General features: G+C 38.6%; 4 non-coding genes across 4 annotated transcripts; 2 read left to right on the forward strand and 2 right to left on the reverse strand.

Annotated features, from left to right (window-relative positions):
• Positions 1-282: 282 nt before the first annotated feature.
• TRNAN-GUU (transfer RNA asparagine (anticodon GUU)) lies at positions 283-356 on the reverse strand. Its single transcript has one exon. It is a non-coding gene; the product is annotated as a tRNA-Asn (tRNA).
• A 392-nt stretch (positions 357-748) lies between these two features.
• TRNAV-AAC (transfer RNA valine (anticodon AAC)) lies at positions 749-822 on the reverse strand. Its single transcript has one exon. It is a non-coding gene; the product is annotated as a tRNA-Val (tRNA).
• A 998-nt stretch (positions 823-1,820) lies between these two features.
• On the forward strand, positions 1,821-1,894 carry TRNAE-UUC (transfer RNA glutamic acid (anticodon UUC)). Its single transcript has one exon. It is a non-coding gene; the product is annotated as a tRNA-Glu (tRNA).
• Positions 1,895-26,054: 24,160 nt separating this feature from the next.
• Positions 26,055-26,128, forward strand: TRNAE-UUC (transfer RNA glutamic acid (anticodon UUC)). Its single transcript has one exon. It is a non-coding gene; the product is annotated as a tRNA-Glu (tRNA).
• Positions 26,129-26,441: the final 313 nt, after the last annotated feature.

The raw sequence follows: 26,441 nt of genomic DNA on the forward strand, positions 1-26,441 counted from the left end.
ATGAACATAATTTCTGACTTTTAGAGATTCATTTAGGAAATAAGTTCAATCCCTCATAAGTTCACAGTTTGAACTTGAAAATTTGACACTCGGAGGAATAAGAACATCCATCCTCTATATTTAAATAAGGTTCTTTTCAAGCTACATATGTCTTTAGGTACAAAGAGCATGCATGATAAATTTCTCATTTGCCACAGGCCACAGGTGTATAAAACACAAAGCTATAAGTTCTTACTTTTGTAGCCATCCTAATACGCAAAGCTCAAAATCTATTGAACGCTACGCTAGAAGGAGGGCTTGAACCTCCGACCTTGTGGTTAACAGCCACACGCTCTAACCAACTGAGCTATTCCAGCAGCTTTATACGTGTAAAAAGTTCCGGCGCCCAGATGATTTATGATATATTCCTTATCTATAAGTACTTTTACCATCATGTATTTGATATTTCAGTGCGGATGTTCCATCTTGAAGAAAAAGAGCTGCAAAAGAGGTCATTTGCCACAGGCCAGAGGTGTATAAAACATAAAGCTACAAGTTCCTACTTTTGTAATGAATAATACGCAAAGCTCAAAATCTACTGAACGCTACGCTAGAAGGAGGGCTTGAACCTCCGACCTTGTGGTTAGCAGCCAGATGATTTATGATATATTCCTTATCTATAAGTACTTTTACCATCATGTATTTGATATTTCAGTGCGGATGTTCCATCTTGAAGAAAAAGAGCTGCAAAAAGAAATAGCAAATGAATTGGCGCCGCCCGGACTTGAACCGGAGACCTTCAGTGTGTTAGACTGACGTGATAACCAACTACACCACGGCACCAAGTGCACCTTTCAATATGCATGATACCTAAGTAACCTGGGTAGCAGATGAACATCAATAATATTATGTTGAATAGAGATTAGAACTCAACAAACTTATTCAACGAAATCCAATTTCCAATAATGCTGTCAATTGTTAATCTATGAAGACTTTTATCTTATAATAACAAATTGCTTTTTCTTTGTTACCTTCGTCCAGCAAAGAAAAGGCATAGTGATGATTGTTGGAATCAGGATTGCTGTTACAGTAAAACCAGTGAGTATACATTTTCTCAATACTAGAAGTGGTATGTGGCAAAACACAGGGTGACAGCTGAACACAACGTCCAACATTGATTATAAAGGAGTTGTCTATAATGCGACTTTTTGAGATTCCGGTGACGGAATCCGGCGGAAGAAATTGAGATGAAATCATGATTTGTTGCAGTTAAAATGGTTTTTTAACTGCAAATTCGGATTCAGCACCCTGAAAAACCCCTGGGACGCTTTTATTGTGCAGAAACTAGTTATCAAACTTCGATTTCAATAAATCACTGCCGGATTTTCACCGGAAAAAATCGCCGGAAAGACTTTCAAAAAGTCGCGTTAAAGACTACGGCGATTATAAATGGTAGGCGATTCACTGTAATGTGACAACATTAAATGAAGGTTCGCAGTTTTTATTTTCTTGTGGACTGGCAGTGATGAGATTTAATGTCCGTTAAAATGAACAGACAACGCATTTGTTTATTCACCTTAAATCAAATCGCACTAAGGTGTCGCAGTCCAGTCAGTAATGATATAGACTGGCACACATGAGACGGACCAACAAGTAAAAGATTATCGAAACTTAAAACTGAAGCCACTTCTGACGCAGAGGTTTTGATCCTGGTACCTTTGCCGTATGAAACCATTTACTCTAAATTTCACAAAATATACAAGATTGATTATTCATATGGATTAAAGCCGACTCGTCCATTAACTAAAGAAAGGCATAAATATTAGTTAATTTACCATCTATCCGTTGTCGTCTAGTCCGGTTAGGATACCTGGTTTTCACCCAGGCGACCCGGGCTCAAATCCCGGCAACGGAAAAGCAGTCATCATTTTCGTGCAAACTCGAGTTTATCGAGTTGCACTTGGGAGAGCTCAATTGATTAAAACCTGGTTTAATGGGCGCAACTCATCGATTGATTGTTACAATATTGTCGAGGCAACGGAAAAGCAATCATCATTTTCGTGCAAACTCGAGTTTATCGAGTTGCACTTGGGAGAGCTCAATTGATTAAAACCTGGTTTAATGGGCGCAACTCATCGATTGATTGTTACAATATTGTCGAGGTCATTGCTGGTTTGAACGGTTTGCCTTTAAATTTAAAGTTCTAAATAGAACTTTAATGACATGTTGATTGTTTGCCTTTAAATTTAAATTTAAAGTTCTAAATAGAACGGTTTGCCTTTAAATTTAAAGTTCTAAATAGAACTTTAATGACATGTTGATTGTTTGCCTTTAAATTTAAATTTAAAGTTCTAAATAGAACGTTTGCCTTTAAATTTAAAGTTCTAAATAGAACTTTAATGACATGTTGATTGTTTGCCTTTAAATTAGGCAAACGTTCTAAATAGAACGTTTGCCTTTAAATTTAAAGTTCTAAATAGAACTTTTAATGACATGTTGATTGTTACAATATTGTCGAGGTCATTGTTACAATATTGTTGTTGGGTATTTTTGATGGGAAAATACCAAAACCAAGATTCAAACTCAACACAGAGACAATGCTCTGTTCTTTGACTCCAGGATCTTTTATGCACAGGGAGACTTAAAAAAGATTACTGAGGAACAGAGTATTTCACCATAAAATATTTCTATTCATTAAAACAAAAAAAACATTCACTCTGTCTCCATATGAGAATTTACACTGCTGGAAAAATTCCCATTAACATTTACTGCTGTAAAATCTCCATTTACATTCACTGGTGTAAAACTCTTTTTACACGCTGCTGTAAAACAAAAACAAATTACATTTGCATCCAAAACAAATGCGCTCATGGATATTACTAAACATTCAGCACATAAAACATTTTCATTTCACCTTGCGTTTTCACCGTTTCATTAGAAAAGTCAAAACAGAACATTACTAAGTATATTTTGAGCACTGCTGTGCATACATCTCTGGTTCTCTCTCGCCGCTGCGAACACCAGTTGTTCTATTCCTCCCGTGTGCAACAACCACATAATAAAAGTCAACACACAAAACATATATATGAGCTCCCTTTTTTTTGTATTACATTTTATAAAAAACGACCATACCTATCTTTAAATGCTCCATACCTTTTACATAAAAAAAAACTTACGTGCTATATAAAAAAAACATATATTGAAACGTGCCCATACCCATATTTAAAAGGGCCACCTAAATCTACGTATCAATATTAAATTCCATAACTCTTCTTCTACGGCGGTCAAACTCAAAAATTTAATCCACGCAAGCCTTTTAATGCACCTCGTATGCAGCTTTGGTGGATCAACGGTTGAGAGCGATGGAGTAAATCCGACGGTGGAGAAAGATATCGGAAGCCACTTTAATGTTGAGCTTTACCTCCCGATATGTCAGAGATGCTGATGTCAGGTGAGAGCCACATGTCTTCACCAAATCGTATCGGAGCCAAGAATACGGAAACTGCTTTTCGCTGGATGGTGGTGCGATATGCTCTGGGCGGTTTTGTGGTTTCGTTCGGTGGTTTTTGGAGTAGTACGTGCGCGTTGAAATTACATTTTCAACACTCCCCTTTAATTTCAACTGCTGAACATTCGGTCATACCGAGACACTTCCTCAAAAATTCAAAGCTTTTCTGATCAAGTGGCTTTGTCAAGATGTCTGCAACCTGTTCTTGAGTCCTGCAATGTTCTAGGACAATTTCTCCATTGTTCACCAATTCTCTGATGTAGTGAAACCTTGTATCAATGTGTTTCGTTCTTTTATGAAACACTGAATTCTTTGACAATGCAATAGCTGAGCTATTGTCACAAAAAATCACTGTCGCTTTTGCCTGCTCTTGGCCTAAGCTTCTCAACATTCTTCTCATCCACATTGCTTGACATGCTGCTGCTGTAGCTGCCACATATTCAGCCTCTGTTGTAGACAATGCTACAATGGACTGCTTCTTAGAAGCCCATGAAATGGCTCCTGAACCCATATGAAAAACATAACCGGAAGTGCTCTTCCGATCATCTACACTTCCAGCCCAATCACTGTCAGTGTATCCAACCAAATCTGAATGTTCTGAGACATGATATAGAATTCCAAACATTTTGGTACCTTTGACATACCTCAAAATTCTCTTTGCTGCCTACCAATGTGCCTCCTTCGGCCTCTCCATGAACCTGGAAATTAAACTAACAGCATACATTAAATCAGGCCTAGTTGCTGTTAAATACATAAGGCTACCCACAATGCTTTTATACAAGCTGGGATCAAAATCCTTGCTGCTGTCCTCTCTGCTGAGCTTTAATCCCATTACTGTGGGAGTGATTGTTGCCTTGCATTCTTCCATCTTAAATCTGCCCAAAACTTGATTTACATAACTTGCTTGAGATATAAAAATTCCTTTTTCATTTTGCTCTACTTCTATGCCTAAGAAGTATCTCAAGAAACCCATGTCAGTCATTTCAAATTCATCCTTCATGACTGATTTAAAATTCTCAATAAGATAAATATCATTTCCAGTGAAAATAACATCATCTACATACAAGACAACAATTAAAATTTTACCATCCTTTTCCTTGATGTAGACTGTGGGTTCTCCTTCACATTTGTCAAATTCATTATCTAATAGATATGAATCTATCCTGCTGTACCATGCTCTTGGCGCTTGCTTCAGCCCATAAAGAGCTTTCTTCAATTTGCACACTTTGTGCTCTTCACCTTTCTTCTCATATCCGAGAGGTTGTTCCACATAGACCTCTTCCATTAACACTCCATTTAGGAATGCTGACTTCACGTCCATTTGGTAGACTTTCCATTTGTTTTGTGCTGCTATGGACAGCACTGCTCTCACGGTTTCCATTCTTGCAACCGGTGCGAAAGTCTCCTCATAATCTCTTCCATACTGCTGCTTGTAGCCTTTGACAACCAGCCTTGCTTTATGCCTTTCAATCTTGCCTTCAGCATTGCTCTTGGTCTTGTAGACCCATTTCACACCAATGACTTCTTTGCCTTTTGGTAACTCAACCAAATCCCATGTTTTGTTTCTCTCTATGGCATTCATCTCCTCATCCATAGCTTCTATCCATTTCTTATCTTTGATTGCATCTTCGAAATGAATAGGATCATCAATATGACAATACAAGGCAAATAAGAAATTCATTCCTTCATCATAAATATCACTTAGATTTCTAAACTTATTACCTCGTTCACTTGGTGTGCAAGTGCTTGAAGATGCACTTGAATTTCCTCCTTGTGGTGTGCTTGGAGAAGCACTCTCATTTATCCTCAATGGTGTCCCTTGCTGTCCTTGTGTTGGCGCTGCTGTTTGGGGATGTACTTCAGCCACTTCCTCTTCATCCTCATCATGAGACAAACAGTTTTTAACATTCACTGTTTTCTCTATGCTTCCATCCCAAGCTTCCTCTTCAATGAATTGAACATCTCTGCTGACAAAGAACTTCTTGGTAGATGGGATGTACAGCCTGTAGGCTTTGGATTCATCACTGTATCCAACAAGGATACACTTCTCCCCTTTGCTGTCCAACTTCCTCCTTAGCTGATCCGGAATGTGTGCATAGGCCACACACCCAAAAACTCTCATGTGGGTGACTCCTTGCTTTCTCCCACTCCATGCCTCTTCTGGCACTTTGTTCATGACTGCTTTTGTAGGACACCTGTTCAATATATAAACTGCACAATGTACAGCTTCAGCCCAATACTCATTTGGCAAATGCTTTGCCTTCAACATGCTCCTTGCCATCTCCATGATGGTTCTGTTTTTCCTTTCAGCAACTCCATTTTGCTGCGGAGTGTACCGAGTTGTGAACTGTTTATGTATTCCATTTTCTCTACAAAACTTTAGGAATTCATTTGAGATATACTCACCTCCTCTATCAGTTCTCAATACTTTTATGTGCAGCCCGCTTTGGTTATCCACAAGTGCTTTGAAGTTTTGGAATTTCTCAAAGACTTCACTTTTGTTCTTGAGGAAATATATCCAAGTCTTTCTTGTAAAATCATCAATGAATGTTAAGAAATATAGGCTGCCTGCTAATGATGGAGCTTGCATTGGTCCACATAAATCTGAGTGGATGATCTCTAAGGGTGCCTTTGCCCTTATGCTCTTACCTGATGGAAAACTTTCTCTATGTTGTTTGCCCAATATACAACCTTCACAAAGGCTGTCCGGATTCTCTATCAATGGTAATCCCTTTACCATTCCTTTTCTGCTTAATAAGTTTAGACCTCCAAAATTTAGATGCCCGAATCTCAAGTGCCATAACCAGTTCTCATCCTTTGGCACGCTTTGGAAGGCCTCTTGGGTGACTGCTGCCATTTCCCTTTTGTTCTTCATGTCTGCCCTGATCCGGAGAGGGAACATCCTGTTCCTTGTCATCTTCACTTCAGCAATGCATCTTTTGCTGGGTGGTATATCCATGATGGTACACACATCATTTACAAAGTAAACATTGTAACCCTTTTGGACAAGCTGTCCAATACTCAAGAGGTTACATCTCATTCCAGGGACATAGTAGACATCTGCTATGGTTTTCCTTTCTCCTTGCTTTGTAAATATTTTTACCTCCCCTTTTCCCATAACAGACACTTTACTATCAGTTCCTAGTGTGACCTCTGACTTCAAGTTTTGATTTAAGGCTGAGAAGAGGGCAATGTTTCCTGTCATATGGTTGCTGCAACTTGAGTCTAAAAACCATATGTCCTCGCTATGTGTTTCAGCCATGTTACAAGCTAACAGGACATTTTCTTGACTGCTGTTTTCTCTTGTAACATTTGCATTTTGTCTGTTGTTCTTATCATGTTGTTTCCTTCTACAATCACTAGCATAATGTCCATACTTTTTGCAATAATATCATTGAACATTAGATTTATCTTACCTTTGTCCTTGAGCCTGATACTGATCTCTTTGTTGGTTGTTGCCTTGACCTTGGTTCTGATTTGGATTGCTGCCTCTTCCTTGTGCATTTGATGGGCTATTCCTTCCACCTCTGTTCTGGCTTCTGCCTCTTTCTCTTCGGTTTCCTCTTCCTTGACCTCTTCCTCTTCCAAAGGACATCTGGGTCTTGAAGGCTTGCTCAAGAGATGACTTTTCATTCCTACTCAACCTCTGCTCATGTGTTATCAGTGATGCATGTAGCTCATCAACTGAATAGTTTGAGAGATCCTTTGTCTCTTCAATGGTGGTGACTATGGCATCGAACCTTGAGGGTAAGACCCTCAATATTTTCTCCACAATCCTTCTATCTTCAATGGTTTCTCCGTGAGTTCTCATTTGTGTGATTACACCAATCACATGAGTGAAGAATGAGTCAATGTTATCTGACTCCTTCATGCACAGATTCTCAAAATCCTTTCTCAGCAATTGTAGTTTTGCTGTCTTCACTCTCTCCATGCCTTGATAGGCTGTCTTAAGGGTTTCCCATGATTCATTTGCTGTCTTAGCTGCTGCTAACCTTGGAAATATACTCTGGTCTACTGCTAGATACAACAACACACGGGCTTTTGAATCCTTCTTCCTATTGCTCTTCAGCAGATCCTTCTCTCCCTGAGTTAATGCATTGAACTCAGTTTCATCTGCTGGTTCTTCAAAACCATCTTCAACTATTTCCCATAAGTCTTGGGAAGCAAGCAAGGCTTTCATAGTTATTGACCAGTAGTCATAGTTCTTCCCATTAAACTGTGGGAGCTGGGTATTAAACATACCCATACCAGTGCTTGTGCTAGCCATTCCTTGACTGTGTATTTAAAACTGACTGTCTCTTCAATAACAAACAAGATAGCTATGAAGAATACCTGAATCCTTCGTTGTCTGAGTCTTCTGTCTGCCTGAGAAGTTTTGCTGCAGCAACAACCTTCTCCCTTCAGCTTCTTTGTCACCTTCAAAGAGCCTAAGCCTGCTCTGATACCACTGTTGGGTATTTTTGATGGGAAAATACCAAAACCAAGATTCAAACTAAACACAGAGACAATGCTCTGTTCTTTGACTCCAGGATCTTTTATGCACAGGGAGACTTAAAAAAAATTACTGAGGAACAGAGTATTTCACCATAAAATATTTCTATTCATTAAAACAAAAAAAACATTCACTCTGTCTCCATATGAGAATTTACACTGCTGGAAAAATTCCCATTAACATTTACTGCTGTAAAATCTCCATTTACATTCACTGGTGTAAAACTCTTTTTACAGGCTGCTGTAAAACAAAAACAAATTACATTTGCATCCAAAACAAATGCGCTCATGGATATTACTAAACATTCAGCACATAAAACATTTTCATTTCACCTTGCGTTTTCACCGTTTCATTACAAAAGTCAAAACAGAACATTACTAAGTATATTTTGAGCACTGCTGTGCATACATCTCTGGTTCTCTCTCGCTGCTGCGAACACCAATTGTTCTATTCCTCCCGTGTGCAACAACCACATAATAAAAGTCAACACACAAAACATATATATGAGCTCCCTTTTTTTTGTATTACATTTTATAAAAAAACGACCATACCTATCTTTAAATGCTCCATACCTTTTACATAAAAAAACTTACGTGCTATATAAAAAAAACATATATTGAAACGTGCCCATACCCATATTTAAAAGGGCCACCTAAATCTACGTATCAATATTAAATTCCATAACTCTTCTTCTACGGCGGTCAAACTCAAAAATTTAATCCACGCAAGCCTTTTAATGCACCTCGTATGCAGCTTTGGTGGATCAACGGTGGAGAGCGATGGAGTAAATCCGACGGTGGAGAAAGATATCGGAAGCCACTTTAATGCTGAGCTTTACCTCCCGATATGTCAGAGATGCTGATGTCAGGTGAGAGCCACATGTCTTCACCAAATCGTATCGGAGCCAAGAATACGGAAACTGCTTTTCGCTGGATGGTGGTGCGATATGTGGGCGGTTTTGTGGTTTCGTTCGGTGGTTTTTGGAGTAGTACGTGCGCGTTGAAATTACATTTTCAACAGTTGTCGAGGTCATTGCTAGTTTGAATGGTTTGCACTTGCATATGGCCCCTGGCAAGTTAGTTATACTGTAACACAGCCACAGAATCAACCTTCCCCAACTATTTTATTATTCATCCATCTTGTTAAATCATGTCGGCAAAGATTGTGTGACGTCTTCCTGTTAGTGCTTCTTGGAGTGGTGATACCCTCTAGAAATGGTGTGTTAGATGCCAATTGCAAAACACATACTCGGACCAATTTTCAGCTCCTTCTGCAGGGCTCCACAGAAATTTTGGCAACCTTCTACAAAAATTTATTAACTAGACAACCTTATATAACATTTTAATAGTTCATCTTACACTTGATCTGTAAACTTCTTTTTTCTTGTTTTTTAATCTGAAAGAATTTATTCTTTTTTCTTGTTTTTTAATCTGAAAGAATTTATATGCCATGGCATGGAAGGAATTGCACATATTTCTCATATTTCAGTATTGGAACATTAAAATGTTTAAAACTTTGTTGAATTGGAAACGTTTTTGAAACCAAATCAGAGACCCAACATTATTTGTTGGGAGAGCTAAAATTATTCCATCATCCAAGCTTGTCCGTCCTCCTCCAAACACATGGCCATGGCATTGGTAGAAAGAGGAGGTCTAATTAAATAGTTCACATGAATCTGGTCATCCCCTGAAAAATGATATCTTGGATTCATTAGTGGCTAGGAGGCTGGATTTATGGTATTCTTTATCAGGAACATACGTTATCTTGTAGTAAGATAGGGATTGTCACTTGCCTAGAACCCGTCTTGAATTAACCAAGTTCTTCGTCCAGCTCAATGATTTTGTGCTGTGTTGTTATACTTTTCCATTGATCATGGTTCAAATCCTTTGCCTTTTCCAAACTACTATTGCTGATACCGTGACACTAGAACCCCACCCTGAGAATATTGCAGAAGCAAGAAACCCTGAGAGGTTGAGAGATCAAAATGAATGGAGGTAATACGTTAAATTTCCATGACACTCAACCTCAAGATGAGTCTTCAGGCATCTCTGTAGACATTTGGTTGCCACTGGACCCACCAATTTGGTTGTTCATATCAGCATATGTTAATTATATCTATTACTTTGGTTGCAAGGGCCAATTAAATTTATACTAGATTTACAAGTGAATCTGCTAGCAAATCAAATATATGCTGGATGAGTAAAAAATGGTTTTCTCGAGAATGTTATATTTGTTGGCAGAAACAATCCATCTTGTTACTCTATGAATATTTATAGATTTATTGCCATGTTTTCAGTTTTCCAATTTGAATATTAGTTGGGAGGAGTTTTGATAATTGAGCTAATTAGGTTGAAGGTGTTGTTTGCTAATAATTGCTTTACACTGAAATAGAATTTTCAAATTTCAATTCTTATCCAAATACAATTTGGTACTATACAAAAACAAAATACTGACAAAATGAAATGAAAGATGGACCATATTCAAAAGAGTGAGGTAGAAAGTTTGACGAAACCAAGTTCAAAATTGTTGAAAACGACTCCACACTCCTTTTAAACTATCCTTTTCTGCAGTCTAATCGGTTTACAACAGACCAAGTAGTTCTTTCGTTGGACATTGCGTAAGGCTGACTAGCCATGAAAAAACACATTAGTATATACAAATTGATATGCGTAATTGCATTCATAAATACCTAGCATAAGCATGATATGCCTCAGATTGCAAGCAGCTTTGGAAATTATATAACTATGTTATTTTAAGTCCAACTCCCATGGCATTACAATCACATACTCTGATTACATAATATTCCATTACGCTTTTCTTTTTCATTTTTATAAATAATCTATATGCAAACAAAGCAGAAGAGATTCGACATTCGATTATAATTTGTTTTTTTCATTTTTATAAATAACATGTATACCAACAATCAAATATTCCATTATAATTTTCTTTTCCCTTTTATAAATAACAGGTATACCAGCGATCCAGAAAAAACACACAATAGTGAACTGGAAGACTTTTTATTTTAATAAATAACAATATAGCATTTCATTATGATTTTTTTTTCAAATATATATATATATCACGTACTTTAGTAGGTAAGCTGAATACAAGCAATCCAGAAGAGATATATCATATAACCAATTCAAAAGAAACATTAAAGTGAAATGGAGTAGGATTTTCTTCTTTTTTATAAATAAGCTGTAGAAGAGACATATAAGTGAAAAACCTGTAAGTCTAACCAAGATGTGTATGGGGTAGGATTTTCTTCATTTTTATAAATAACCTGTATGCTACCAAGATGTGTATGGAGTAGGATTTTCTTCATTTTTATAAATAACCTGTATACAATCAATGTAGAAGAGACACAAAAGTGAAAATAAATGACCCAATCAATGTAAACAGACACACAAGTGAAAAAGCTGTAGGTCTAACCAAGATATGTTTTTCAATCAATGTAGAATAGACACAAAAGTGAAAAAAACTGTAAGTCTAGCCAAGATATGTGTTTGCCGAATTTTCAAAATTTATCTGAATGCTAGGAGGGCTTGAACCTCTTAACAGCCACACGCTCTAACCGAGTTATTCCAGCAGTAAGATGCATGTCGCTTATGCACATCTAACCAGTTGTACTTGGATTCAGACATTGTTTCTCTTATCATCATGAAGTCATACTCTCATCCTAATCATAATCAGTACCACCATCCTCTATTCCATATTCATCCATCCGTACTCTTTTGATCTATTCCTGGTTTCAGTTTTCTATTTCTTAACATACGATCTGTTGCATCGTCATTACTCTTATGATTTATTCCTTGAATTCCTTTTTCAGTTTTCTTTTTCTGCTGATTATCCATTAGTTTTTATACTTATCATCATGTATTCCATATTTCAGTGCGGATGTTCAATGTTGAGTCCCTTATTTCAGTTTTCTTTTTCTGCTGATTATCCATTAGATTTTGTACTTATCATCATGTATTGCATAATTCACCATTAGTTTTTGTACTTATCATCATGTATTGCATAATTCACCATTAGTTTTTGTACTTATCATCATGTATTGCATAATTCAGTGAGGATGTTCGATCTTGACGTTGAAGAAAAAGAACTTAGACTGACGTGATAACCAACTACACCACGGCACCAACTGCTTTGTTAACAACCAAATTTTCAAACTAAGAAAAGTATTCTAAAAATTAAAAATTAGAAATTAGAAATTAAATATTAAAAAAAAATAAAAAAATAAAATAAAAATAAAAATAAAAATTTCCAACAAAAAATTTTGACCAGCACATTTCCTTCCAACTAGCAAATATGATGATCACTGGAACAAATAATTTCCTTTTCAAGATAAATATAAAAACATGAATAATATATAATATTATATTGAAGATAGATATCAATGAAAACTTAATAACCTTCTTTCACCCAAACTAATCTCCTAGATCTGTCTATTGTGAATCTTTGAAGACTTTTTATTCCTTAATAACAAAGTGCTTTTTTGGTTACCGCTCTTCTAGCAAAGAAGAATAGTGTTGATGATGGATGGTAAACGATCCACTGTAATGCCACAACATTCAATGAAAGCTCGCAGTTTTATTCTTTCTGTGGAATGGCAGTGATCAGATTTCGAACTGTCCATTAAAATGAAATTACAGAATACACTTGTTTATTTACGTTAAAGGCGTCTCAGTCCAGTTAACAATGGATATGGACTGGCACACATGAGACAGACAAACAAGTAAAAGATTATCGAAACTTAAAATTGAAGTCACTTCTGATACGGAGAGGTTTCGATCCTGGGACCTGTGGGATATGAAAACGCTTACGCTGCGCTCAAATGACATACAAGATTAATTATTCGGTCCACCTTGGAGGAAGATGTGTGTTAAAAGCCGACTTGTTCATTAATTAGAATATTATGTTGAAATCTAATTTCAATGTCGCCGTACGCTCCCCAAAACCGCCAGCAAAAACCACAAACCCGGTTTAAAGATTTCTCGGACCGCCTACCTGCAGAGAATGGTTTTCGTACACAAGGGCCCGAGAAAATGTGGAGCCAACACGTGGTTCAGCCCTGACGTAACGCAACGTCATTTTCTCTAATGTTCAGCACTTGTTGGTCTTCCGATATTGCCCTCCACCGTCGGATGTGCTCCACCTTCTTCAACCGTTGATTGCCCGAAGCTGCTCCAAACCTGCATACGACAAACATTAAATTCATAGCGTGGAGTAAATCAAAGTTTTGTTGACCATACGTTTAATTAATGAAATGTCATAGTGGTAGGTAGTATATTGAAGTTTTCATATATTGCACGTAAATCTTTTTTTATGGAGGTATGGGCGCATATGCTCATTAATTAAGTTTCGTATGGGATATGGGCATGTTTTAATATTTTTTATATTTACATACGGCATGTATTGAATGTAAAAAAAACGTATGTAATAAGTCTTTTATGTTTTGTGTGTTGACTTTTAATTTTTACGCATGGCACATGGGAGAAAAATACAATCTGGTGTTTCGCAGCAGCGTGAAGAACCAGAGGGTGTATGCACAGCAGTGCACAAATATGTTGTAATGTTTTTGTGTGGGTATTGAAAAACAGAGGTGAAGGAAAACCATGTGTGGTTTTGCAAGTGCATAAAGAAAATGGTGGAGCGCATTTGTAAGTTCGTGTAAATTTTGTTTTTACAGCAGTATGTAAAAAAATAGTTTCACACCAGTAAATGTGAATGAAGGTTTTACACCAGTAAGTAATATGTTTTCACTGCAGTGAATGTAAAAAGGGATTTACAGCAGTTAACCCAGTAATTTCTCAGAAATCTTTTATGATGTTGAAATACTCTGTCTCTCAGTGAATTTTTTTAAGTCTTCTGTGCACAAAAGGATCCTGGAGTAAAGTAAAACAGAGCATTGTCTCTGTGTGTGTTTGAATGTTTGGTTTTTGGTATTTTCCCCATCAAAAATACCCAACAGTGGTATCAGAGCAGGCTTAGGCTCCTTAAAAAAGTTAAAGAAGCTGAAGGGAGAAGGTTGTTGCTGCAGCAAAACTTCTCAGGCAGACAGAAGACTCAGACAACAAAGGATTCAGGTATTCTTCATAGCTATCTTGTTTGTTATTGAAGAGACAGTCAGTGTTTTAAATACACAGTCAAGGAATGGCCAGCACAAGCACTGGTATGGGTTTGTTTAACACCCAGCTCCCACAGTTTAATGGGAAGAACTATGACTACTGGTCAATAACTATGACAGCTCTGCTTGCTTCCCAAGATTTATGGGAAATAGTTGAAGAAGGTTTTGAAGAACCAGCAGATGAAACTGAGTTCAATGCATTAACTCAGGGAGAGAAGGATCTGCTGAAGAACAATAGGAAGAAGGACTCAAAAGCCCGTGTGTTGTTGTATCTAGCAGTAGACCAGAGTATGTTTCCAAGGTTAGCAGCAGCTAAGACAGCCAATGAAGCATGGCAAACCCTTAAGACAGCCTATCAAGGCATGGAGAGAGTGAAGACAGCAAAACTACAATTGCTGAGAAAGGATTTTGAGAACTTGAACATGAAGGAGTCAGATAACATTGACTCATTCTTCACTCATGTGATTGGTGTAATCACACAAATGAGAACTCATGGAGAAACCATTGAAGACAGAAGAATTGTGGAGAAAATATTGAGGGTCTTACCCTCAAGGTTTGATGCCATAGTCACCACCATTGAAGAGACAAAGGATCTCTCAAGCTATTCAGTTGATGAGCTACATGCATCACTGATAACACATGAGCAGAGGTTGAGTAGGAATGAAAACTCATCTCTTGAGCAAGCCTTCAAGACCCAGATGTCCTTTGGAAGAGGAAGAGGTCAAGGAAGAGGAAACCGAAGAGGAAGAGGCAGAAGCCAGAACAGAGGAGGAAGGAACAGCCCATCAAATGCACAAGGAAGAGGCAGCAATCCAAATCAGAACCAAGGTCAAGGCAGCAGCCAACAAAGAGATCAGTATCAGGCTCAAGGACAAAGGTATGATAAATCTAATGTTCAATGCTATTATTGCAAAAAGTATGGACATTATGCTAGTGATTGTAGAAAGAAACAGCATGATATGAACAGCAGACAAAATGCAAATGTTACAAGAGAAAACATCAGTCAAGAAAATGTCCTGTTAGCTTGTAACATGGCTGAAACACATAGTGAGGACATATGGTTTTTAGACTCAGGTTGCAGCAACCATATGACAGGGAACATAGCCCTCTTTTCAGCCTTAAATCAGAATTTGAAATCAGAGGTCACACTAGGAACTGATAGTAAAGTGTCTGTTATGGGAAAAGGGGAGGTAAAAATATTTACAAAGCAAGGAGAAAGGAAAACCATAGCAGATGTCTACTATGTCCCCGGAATGAGATGTAACCTATTGAGTGTTGGACAGCTTATCCAAAAGGGTTACAATGTTTACTTTGTAAATGATGTGTGCACCATCATGGACATACCACCCAGCAAAAGATGCATTGCTGAAGTGAAGATGACAAGGAACAGGATGTTCCCTCTCCGGATCAGGGCAGACATGAAAAACAAAGGTGAAATTGCAGCAGTCACCCAAGAGGCCTTCCAAAGTGTGCCAAATGATGAAAATTGGTTGTGGCACTTGAGATTTGGTCATCTCAATTTTGGAGGTCTAAACTTATTGAGCAGAAAAGGAATGGTAAGAGGATTACCATTGATAGAGAAACCGGACAGCCTATGTGAAGGCTGCATTTTGGGAAAACAACATAGAGAAAGTTTTCCATCAGGGAAGAGCATAAGGGCAAAGACACCCTTAGAGATTATCCACTCAGATTTGTGTGGACCAATGCAAGCTCCATCATTAGCTGGCAGCCTATATTTCTTGACATTCATTGATGATTTTACAAGAAAGACTTGGATATATTTCCTCAAGAACAAAAGTGAAGTCTTTGAGAAATTCCAAAACTTCAAAGCACTTGTGGAGAACCAAAGCGGGCTGCACATAAAAGTATTGAGAACTGATAGAGGAGGTGAGTATATCTCCAAGGAATTCCTAAGATTTTGTAGAGAAAATGGAATTCATAAACAGTTTACAGCAAGGTACACTCCGCAGCAAAATGGAGTTGCTGAAAGGAAGAACATGACCATCATGGATATGGCGAGGAGCATGCTGAAGGCAAAGCATTTGCCAAATGAGTATTGGGCTGAAGCTGTACATTGTGCAGTTTATATATTGAATAGGTGTCCTACAAAAGCAGTCATGAACAAGGTGCCGGAAGAAGCATGGAGTGGGAGAAAGCAAGGAGTCACCCACATGAGAGTTTTTGGATGTGTGGCCTATGCACACATTCCAGATCAGCTAAGGAGGAAGTTGGACAGCAAAGGGGAGAAATGTCTCTTCATTGGATACAGTGAGGAATCCAAAGCCTACAGGTTGTATATTCCATCTAGCAAGAAGTTTTTTGTCAGCAGAGATGTTCAATTCATAGAAGAGGAAGCTTGGGATGGAAGCATAGAGAAAACAGTCAATGTCAAGAACTGTTTGTCTCATGATGAAGATGAAGAGGAGGTGGCTGAAATAAATCCCCAAACAACAGCGCCAACACAAGGACAGCAAGGTACACCATTGAGGATCAATGAGAGTGCTTCTCCAAGCACACCACAAGGAGGAAATTCAAGTGCATCTTCAAGCACTTGCACACCAAGTGAACGAGGTAAGAAGTTTAGAAATCTAAGTGAAATTTATGAAGAAGGAATGAATTCCTTATTTGCCTTGTATTGTCATGTTGATGATCCTATTCATTTCAAAGAAGCAATCAAAGATAGGAAATGGATAGAAGCTATGGATGAGGAGATGAACGCCATAGAGAGAAACAAAACATGGGATTTGGTTGAGCTACCAAAAGGCAAAGAAGTCATTGGTGTGAAATGGGTCTACAAGACCAAGAGCAATGCTGAAGGCAAGATTGAAAGGCACAAGGCAAGGCTGGTTGTCAAAGGCTACAAGCAGCAGTATGTGTTGGAAATAATACTGAGAGGGGGGGGTGAATCAGTATTATCAGATCAATCAATCTTTTTTCAATGCTCAAAAACATATACGCTACTTCAATTAAGTGAACCCGCGTGTACACGCTACTGTGTCTAATGAAACTCGCGTATATCCAGAGATCTTATAATTCAGTTAGCTTAATCTTCAGTAAATGCATCAGATCATTATTAAGCATATTAACAGTAAATAGGTGCAGTATAACAGAACAGATCATCACACAAAAGCCACACACATGAACACAAAGATATAAGGTGGAAACCCAATGTGGGTGAAAACCACCTGCTGCAAGTCATCTCAATCTTCTTCTTAATAAGAAAATCCTTTTACAATATTTGTACTGGTGCAGTCTTATACCAGTACGGGAGCTACAACCCCCTTTGCTCTTGTACTAGCCGATCCATTTACTAGTACGCAGGCTACTACTTGCTAGTACGTAGGTGCTTGCCTACAATCTTCTCACCTCCAGGTACCACGTTTCATCAATTTTCAGACTGGATACACTGAAGCACAACACATAATCTGCAAGGCCACTTTTCATCCAATTTTCATACTGGACCCATAACTATCATTGAAGCTCAAAACAATCATCAAACTCTGAATCACTGAAACCCTGTTAACAACAGTCACCAGAACACAGAGCAGACACAGAACTCTGTAATAACCATCAGATCCATCTGCAACTTCAAATATCAAGCTTTACAATGTATACGCTACTTCGATGAATCAAACCCGCGTGTATACGCGCTTTTGCCAAAGACAACCCGCGTACAGATCTAAAAATAATTTCTCATAACTTGCAGCTGTACCAGACATCAGTCATACTCATAACTTTTATAGAACAATACATGCGTCAGTATGTAGATCTAGAATAAGCATCATAAAGATAGTTCATTTCAAACCATTTGATCCCGATCTCTCCTTAGATCTAGTTCTCCATCAACCGGTGAGATCTCTCCTTAGCTCAGATCAAGCAATGCATCATCAACCCATAACCCTGCATACTGGATCTAATGCTTCATCAGATATTCAAGACATTTCAGATACTACTGCCTAATGATTTCCTTTTCCTTATATAGCCTTAGGCCTTGTTCAATACCGAGAGCCAAAACCATAGAAATCCAATACCATCAACTTCAAAAACTAGGGATCAACACGTCCGTCGAGACAAGGTCCAAAACCATAGGCACAACTTCCAAGGAATAACCGTCGTGGACCAAAGGTACTTTTCCACATACACGCGCTTTTGCTGAAGCCAACCTGCGTGTACATGCGACTTGGGCTTAACGAACCTGCGTGTATGAACTTTCTCTTCTTCTTATAGTCTGATCATCAATTCCTTGCTGCTGACCTTCTGTACTATGATTTGTCATCAGTGAGGTTTGCCATCAAGGACAACACTTATCTCATAATGCCAACAATCTCCCCCTTTGGACTTGATGGCAAAGCTAACTTGTCACACTTAGAACTATCATCTGATTCCTTTGAGCTGTCCTCCATCAGTCACATCTGATATCTCTTCTGAAGATTCATCATCTGATTCCTTTGAGCTGTCCTCCATCAGTCACATCTGATATCTCTTCTGAAGATTCATCATCTGCTTCCTTTGAGCTGTCCTCCATCAGTCACATCTGATATCTCTTCTGAAGATTCACCCAGTTATACTTAAGTGAGATATTCTTCTATGAGAGGGTTGCCATCAAGTACAACACATGCATCATAATGCCAACAATCTCCCCCTTTGGACTTGATGGCAACCACCACACCAAGTCACTCTCCCCCTTTGACATCAAGGGCAAAGGGTGGACCAAGATATTCTCTTCCTTTGTTGAATCATTCCACTGTCCATACTCCCCTTGAGTACCTGCTGAAATCTCTGAATAATCTCCCCCTTTGTATATGCCAAGGTGTACCAATCTGTCCATGCTCCCTCTGAGTACATGCTGAATCTCTGTACCGCTGAAGTGTGCTGTTCATGCTCTTCCTGACTGTAGGCAAGATCTGCAAAAGATGTTCTTCAAGAAGAACATGACTCTATACATCATAAAAGACCTTCCTATCACCAAAGACTCATACATACATCCATCTCTCAACTAAGTGAGGATATACAAAAATTGACTCATCCACCCAACCAAGTGGGGATACATCAAAATTTTACATATGACAACCAATCATATTGCATCAATCATCCCAGGCATAGTGGGGAAACCAAAATAGGCCGTTACATGACCTTGACACCATGAAAGAGATACCACAAAAGAGATATATGACATAGAGACGAAAGAACTAGACCAAGACTTATGAAAGTCACCAGTAGCATCTGATAATCACCATTCAGATCAACAACCAAGAGATCCTTCTGTTCTCCTTTCGCCTTTGTTCCATCTGAAACCAACAACAAAAGTGAACCAGAACCAAAAACTTTAAGATAATGCCAACAATGCATCATTGGAAGATTATCTGCTCCCCCTGAACCTGTGCCAGATGATCTCTGTCAGACCCATATCAGACTTTCTGCAACCAACATCTGTCCCTGCTGATTTTCTTCAAAACTCCATATACGCGTCTGTATACACATAAACAAGCGTATACACGCGGATATCCCTTACGCAACACGCGTATACCATATACGCGACTATCCTCTTGTAAAACCGCGTATGCACGCGAATATCCTTTAAACAGCACGCGTACACAAATTTCCATATCAACAACCTGTAAATGTCCTGCAGCAAGGTATGTCTGAACATAGATGTCAATTCCTCCTTTTAAACATCATCATGAAATTATTCACATTACATGTGAAACCACCATAGCCATTACGTCAACGTCAAGATCTACAAGCTCCAAGTATCATTTCTTGGGAACATCTGCATCAATCATCATATGTAAGTATCAACCTATCATCATATAGATAAGAACTCATCACCATGTCTCCAATAAAGCCACTTTGAGTAGTCATCCATGTGTCAGCACTATGTATCTTGAGCTCAAGCTCATTTGACAAAACTTCTTGATATCATCAACAGCAACAATCCTTATCCACATGAGTGCCTGCATCATAACTGTATGATCTTTATGCATATGACAACAGCAGTATATAAGTGACTCATCATCAAGTGAGGAAGATGTGTATTCAAGCTTTGTACTTCTCCTTGTTCTTATGAAGATCACCATGTAAGCACCATACATGCATCATCAAAGAATCAACCATAAATCTGATCTGAACATCTTCTATGTAACTTCAAGAATCATATGAGAGTTTATCATAGATAACTCACAACATCATATCATAGCAAGATATATCATTTATCCTTATAAGAATCATCACCAAGGATTATTAACCATAATGCCAACAATGAATTACTAAAGGCATATGCTCCCCCTCAACCAGTGCCATCTGTTAGATCTGATCATGCATATATCAGCAATAAGCATCAAAACATCATCATCCTCAAGTTAGGATCAAAAACACTTCTAGACATCATACAAGTAACAAAACATTTCCACACATCCTCAGCAGACTGTAACCAATAGAGCAAATAATGGACTGAATCATATCAGATCCCTTTTCTGAGCCTGTCCCCACTGCTTTTCTTCAGACTGACATATACGCGACTTTGCAGTGTCGAACTCGCGTATATACGCGACTTCCCTTTAAGGAACTTGCGTATGAGATTCAGGACACTGAAGGTTTACACTTTCAGCTCCCCCTAAGTCTGATATGTCTGTGCTGTGCTGTGTCTCAGTACATTGTGCTGACTGTACTTCCTTCTTCCTCCATATCTTCAAGTGTGATGAGGTTTTCTCCTTTCGGTGTGATGTCCATCCTTTGTTCCTGCATTCCTTTGCTATATGTCCAAGCTTGTTACATGCATAACATCTAACATGTTTCATGTTCCTTCTGTAGCAATCAGCAGCTTTGTGACCATACATATTGCAAGCAAAGCAATATCCATTAAAGTACCTTGATTGAGATGACCTGTCCGCATAATAGTCTTGAACTCTTCTTCTTCTACATCTAGCTTTCAAGATATTTACCTCAACTTGAAGTTGTTCCTCCTTTTCTAGACATTGCTTCTTCATGTCTTCTCCATCTTTCCTTCCTTCTTCCAACTGATGCCTTAGTTTGAGAATCTCCTTTTCTTGTTCTTCATTCAGATCCTGCTGCATTTGACGAACTCGGAAGGCACATTCTAGTTGAGATTTTAAGCTGGTGACTTCGTTTTCTTGTTTTGCAATAGCTTGGAGTAGATCTGTATTCTGCTTCTTTGATTCTTCAAGATCTCCTTTTAGTGAGGGGATTGTAGCTTCAAGATTTTCATAGTAGCTGGATCTATCTTTGAGTTTCTTGATGGTTGTGCTTCTTTCGTTGACTTCTTTTCTTAATGATGTCACTTCATGCTGCAATTTTTGACATTGGTCTTCCTTGTCCTTGAGTAGCTTTCTTACTTTGTTTCCTTCTTCTATTTGGGCCTTTAGTTTGGTAACTTCTTCTTTGAAAGCACATTCCCTTTTGTTCAATAGATCTTGTTGATCTTTAACTTTGTCTGCAAGCCTTCTAAACACTGCCTCTATTTGACACTTTTCTTGCTCACCCATAAAAGCATGTTCAGTAGTTTCACTATCACTTCCATCACTTTCACAAGGAAATATAGCAGGAACATCAGAGGATAACACATTCATACCTGATAATGATTCTGAATCTGAAGAGCTTCTTATACCTAATCCCCAATCGACTCTCCCACTGTCATAGTCCTTCTGAGATGTCTTCTTCTTCTTATGAGCTTTCTTCTTAAGCTTCTTTCCCATTGTTCCACGGATCTCCTTCAAGCGATCAAGCTTCTACCAAAGGACCTGCTCTGATACCAATTGTTGGAAATAATACTGAGAGGGGGGGGTGAATCAGTATTATCAGATCAATCAATCTTTTTTCAATGCTCAAAAACATATACGCTACTTCAATTAAGTGAACCCGCGTGTACACGCTACTGTGTCTAATGAAACTCGCGTATATCCAGAGATCTTATAATTCAGTTAGCTTAATCTTCAGTAAATGCATCAGATCATTATTAAGCATATTAACAGTAAACAGGTGCAGTATAACAGAACAGATCATCACACAAAAGCCACACACATGAACACAAAGATATAAGGTGGAAACCCAATGTGGGTGAAAACCACCTGCTGCAAGTCATCTCAATCTTCTTCTTAATAAGAAAATCCTTTTACAATATTTGTACTGGTGCAGTCTTATACCAGTACGGGAGCTACAACCCCCTTTGCTCTTGTACTAGCCGATCCATTTACTAGTACGCAGGCTACTACCTGCTAGTACGTAGGTGCTTGCCTACAATCTTCTCACCTCCAGGTACCACGTTTCATCAATTTTCAGACTGGATACACTGAAGCACAACACATAATCTGCAAGGCCACTTTTCATCCAATTTTCATACTGGACCCATAACTATCATTGAAGCTCAAAACAATCATCAAACTCTGAATCACTGAAACCCTGTTAACAACAGTCACCAGAACACAGAGCAGACACAGAACTCTGTAATAACCATCAGATCCATCTGCAACTTCAAATATCAAGCTTTACAATGTATACGCTACTTCGATGAATCAAACCCGCGTGTATACGCGCTTTTGCCAAAGACAACCCGCGTACAGATCTAAAAATAATTTCTCATAACTTGCAGCTGTACCAGACATCAGTCATACTCATAACTTTTATAGAACAATACATGCGTCAGTATGTAGATCTAGAATAAGCATCATAAAGATAGTTCATTTCAAACCATTTGATCCCGATCTCTCCTTAGATCTAGTTCTCCATCAACCGGTGAGATCTCTCCTTAGCTCAGATCAAGCAATGCATCATCAACCCATAACCCTGCATACTGGATCTAATGCTTCATCAGATATTCAAGACATTTCAGATACTACTGCCTAATGATTTCCTTTTCCTTATATAGCCTTAGGCCTTGTTCAATACCGAGAGCCAAAACCATAGAAATCCAATACCATCAACTTCAAAAACTAGGGATCAACACGTCCGTCGAGACACCAAGGTCCAAAACCATAGGCACAACTTCCAAGGAATAACCGCCGTGGACCAAAGGTACTTTTCCACATACACGCGCTTTTGCTGAAGCCAACCTGCGTGTACATGCGACTTGGGCTTAACGAACCTGCGTGTATGAACTTTCTCTTCTTCTTATAGTCTGATCATCAATTCCTTGCTGCTGACCTTCTGTACTATGATTTGTCATCAGTGAGGTTTGCCATCAAGGACAACACTTATCTCATAATGCCAACAATCTCCCCCTTTGGACTTGATGGCAAAGCTAACTTGTCACACTTAGAACTATCATCTGATTCCTTTGAGCTGTCCTCCATCAGTCACATCTGATATCTCTTCTGAAGATTCATCATCTGATTCCTTTGAGCTGTCCTCCATCAGTCACATCTGATATCTCTTCTGAAGATTCATCATCTGCTTCCTTTGAGCTGTCCTCCATCAGTCACATCTGATATCTCTTCTGAAGATTCACCCAGTTATACTTAAGTGAGATATTCTTCTATGAGAGGGTTGCCATCAAGTACAACACATGCATCATAATGCCAACAGTATGGGAGAGATTATGAGGAGACTTTCGCCCCGGTTGCAAGAATGGAAACCGTGAGAGCAGTGCTGTCCATAGCAGCTCAAAACAAATGGAAAGTCTACCAAATGGACGTGAAGTCAGCATTCCTAAATGGAGTGTTAATGGAAGAGGTCTATGTGGAACAGCCTCTCGGATATGAGAAGAAAGGTGAAGAGCACAAAGTGTGCAAATTGAAGAAAGCTCTTTATGGGCTGAAGCAAGCGCCAAGAGCATGGTACAGCAGGATAGATTCATATCTATTGGATAATGAATTTGACAAATGTGAAGGAGAACCCACAGTCTACATCAAGGAAAAGGATGGTAAGATTTTAATTGTTGTCTTATATGTTGATGATGTGATTTTTACAGGTAATGATGATCAGCTCATTGAGAATTTTAAATCAGTCATGAAAGATGAATTTGAAATGACTGACATGGGTTTCTTGAGATACTTCTTAGGCATAGAAGTAGATCAAAATGAAAAAGGAATTTTTATATCTCAAGCAAGATATGTAAATCAAATTTTGAGCAGATTTAAGATGGAAGAATGCAAGGCAGCCATCACTCCCACAGTAATGGGATTAAAGCTCAGCAGAGAGGACAGCAGCAAGGATTTTGATCCTAGTTTGTACAAGAGTATTGTAGGCAGCCTCATGTACTTAACAGCTACTAGGCCTGATTTAATGTATGCTGTTAGTTTAATTTCCAGGTTCATGGAGAGGCCAAAGGAGGCACATTGGCAGGCAGCAAAGAGAATTTTGAGGTATGTCAAAGGCACCAAAATGTTTGGAATTTTATATCATGCCTCAGAACATTCAGATTTGGTTGGATACACAGACAGCGATTGGGCTGGAAGTGTAGATGATCGGAAGAGCACTTCCGGTTATGTTTTTCATATGGGTTCAGGAGTCATTTCATGGGCTTCTAAGAAGCAGTCCATTGTAGCATTGTCTACAGCAGAGGCTGAATATGTGGCAGCTACAGCAGCAGCATGTCAGGCAGTGTGGATGAGAAGAATGTTGAGAAGCTTAGGCCAAGAGCAGGCAAAAGCGACAGTGATTTTTTGTGACAATAGCTCAGCTATTGCATTGTCAAAGAATTCAGTGTTTCATAAGAGAACGAAACACATTGATACAAGGTTTCACTACATCAGAGAATTGGTGAATAATGGAGAAATTGTCTTGGAACATTGCAGGACTCAAGAACAGGTTGCGGACATCTTGACAAAGCCGTTGGATCAGAGAAGCTTTGAATTTTTAAGGAAGTGTCTAGGTATGACCGAATGCCCAGCTGTTGAAATTAAAGGGGAGTGTTGAAATCTAATTTCAATGTAGCCGTACGCTCCCCAAAACCGCCAGCAAAAACCACAAACCCGGTTTAAAGATTTCTCGGACCGCCTACCTGCAGAGAATGGTTTTCGTACACAAGGGCCCGAGAAAATGTGGAGCCAACACGTGGTTCAGCCCTGACGTAACGCAACGTCATTTTCTCGGGGGTTAATGTTCAGCACTTGTTGGTCTTCCGATATTGCCCTCCACCGTCGGATGTGCTCCACCTTCTTCAACCGTTGATTGCCCGAAGCTGCTCCAAACCTGCATACGACAAACATTAAATTCATAGCGTGGAGTAAATCAAAGTTTTGTTGACCATACGTTTAATTAATGAAATGTCATAGTGGTAGGTAGTATATTGAAGTTTTCATATATTGCACGTAAATCTTTTTTTATGGAGGTATGGGCGCATATGCTCATTAATTAAGTTTCGTATGGGATATGGGCATGTTTTAATATTTTTTTATATTTACATACGGCATGTATTGAATGTAAAAAAAACGTATGTAATAAGTCTTTTATGTTTTGTGTGTTGACTTTTAATTTTTACGCATGGCACATGGGAGAAAAATACAATCTGGTGTTTCGCAGCAGCGTGAAGAACCAGAGGGTGTATGCACAGCAGTGCACAAATATGTTGTAATGTTTTTGTGTGGGTATTGAAAAACAGAGGTGAAGGAAAACCATGTGTGGTTTTGCAAGTGCATAAAGAAAATGGTGGAGCGCATTTGTAAGTTCGTGTAAATTTTGTTTTTACAGCAGTATGTAAAAAAATAGTTTCACACCAGTAAATGTGAATGAAGGTTTTACACCAGTAAGTAATATGTTTTCACTGCAGTGAATGTAAAAAGGGATTTACAGCAGTTAACCCAGTAATTTCTCAGAAATCTTTTATGATGTTGAAATACTCTGTCTCTCAGTGAATTTTTTTAAGTCTTCTGTGCACAAAAGGATCCTGGAGTAAAGTAAAACAGAGCATTGTCTCTGTGTGTGTTTGAATGTTTGGTTTTTGGTATTTTCCCCATCAAAAATACCCAACATATTAGTGATTATACAATCAATCCGTTGTCGTCTAGTCCGGTTAGGATACCTGGTTTTCACCCAGGCGACCCGGGTTCAAATCCCGGCAACGGAAAGGTGCTTCTCATCTTTTGAGGAATAGTAGTTAGCGAGTTGCAGTTGGTACCCTACAGCGATCTTTTCAACTTCTTACCCTACAGCGAGCTAAGTTTGTTATATTCTATTTGTGTTTCTTGTGCAGGCCTCTTTTCAACTTCAACTTCTTACCCTACAGCGAGCTCAGTTTGTTATATTCTATTTGTGTTTCTTGTGCAGGCCTCTTTTCAACTTCAACTTCTTACCCTACAGCGAGCTCAGTTTGTTATATTCTATTTGTGTTTCTTGTACAGGCCTCCCTAAAAAATGATGTAATAGATGGCAATCATAAA

Source organism: Pinus tabuliformis, chromosome 6 (genome assembly GCF_031772625.1).
Source record: "Pinus tabuliformis cultivar Carrire ecotype Pingquan chromosome 6, CPIR1, whole genome shotgun sequence".
In the NCBI taxonomy this organism is placed as follows: Eukaryota; Viridiplantae; Streptophyta; class Pinopsida; order Pinales; family Pinaceae; genus Pinus; species Pinus tabuliformis.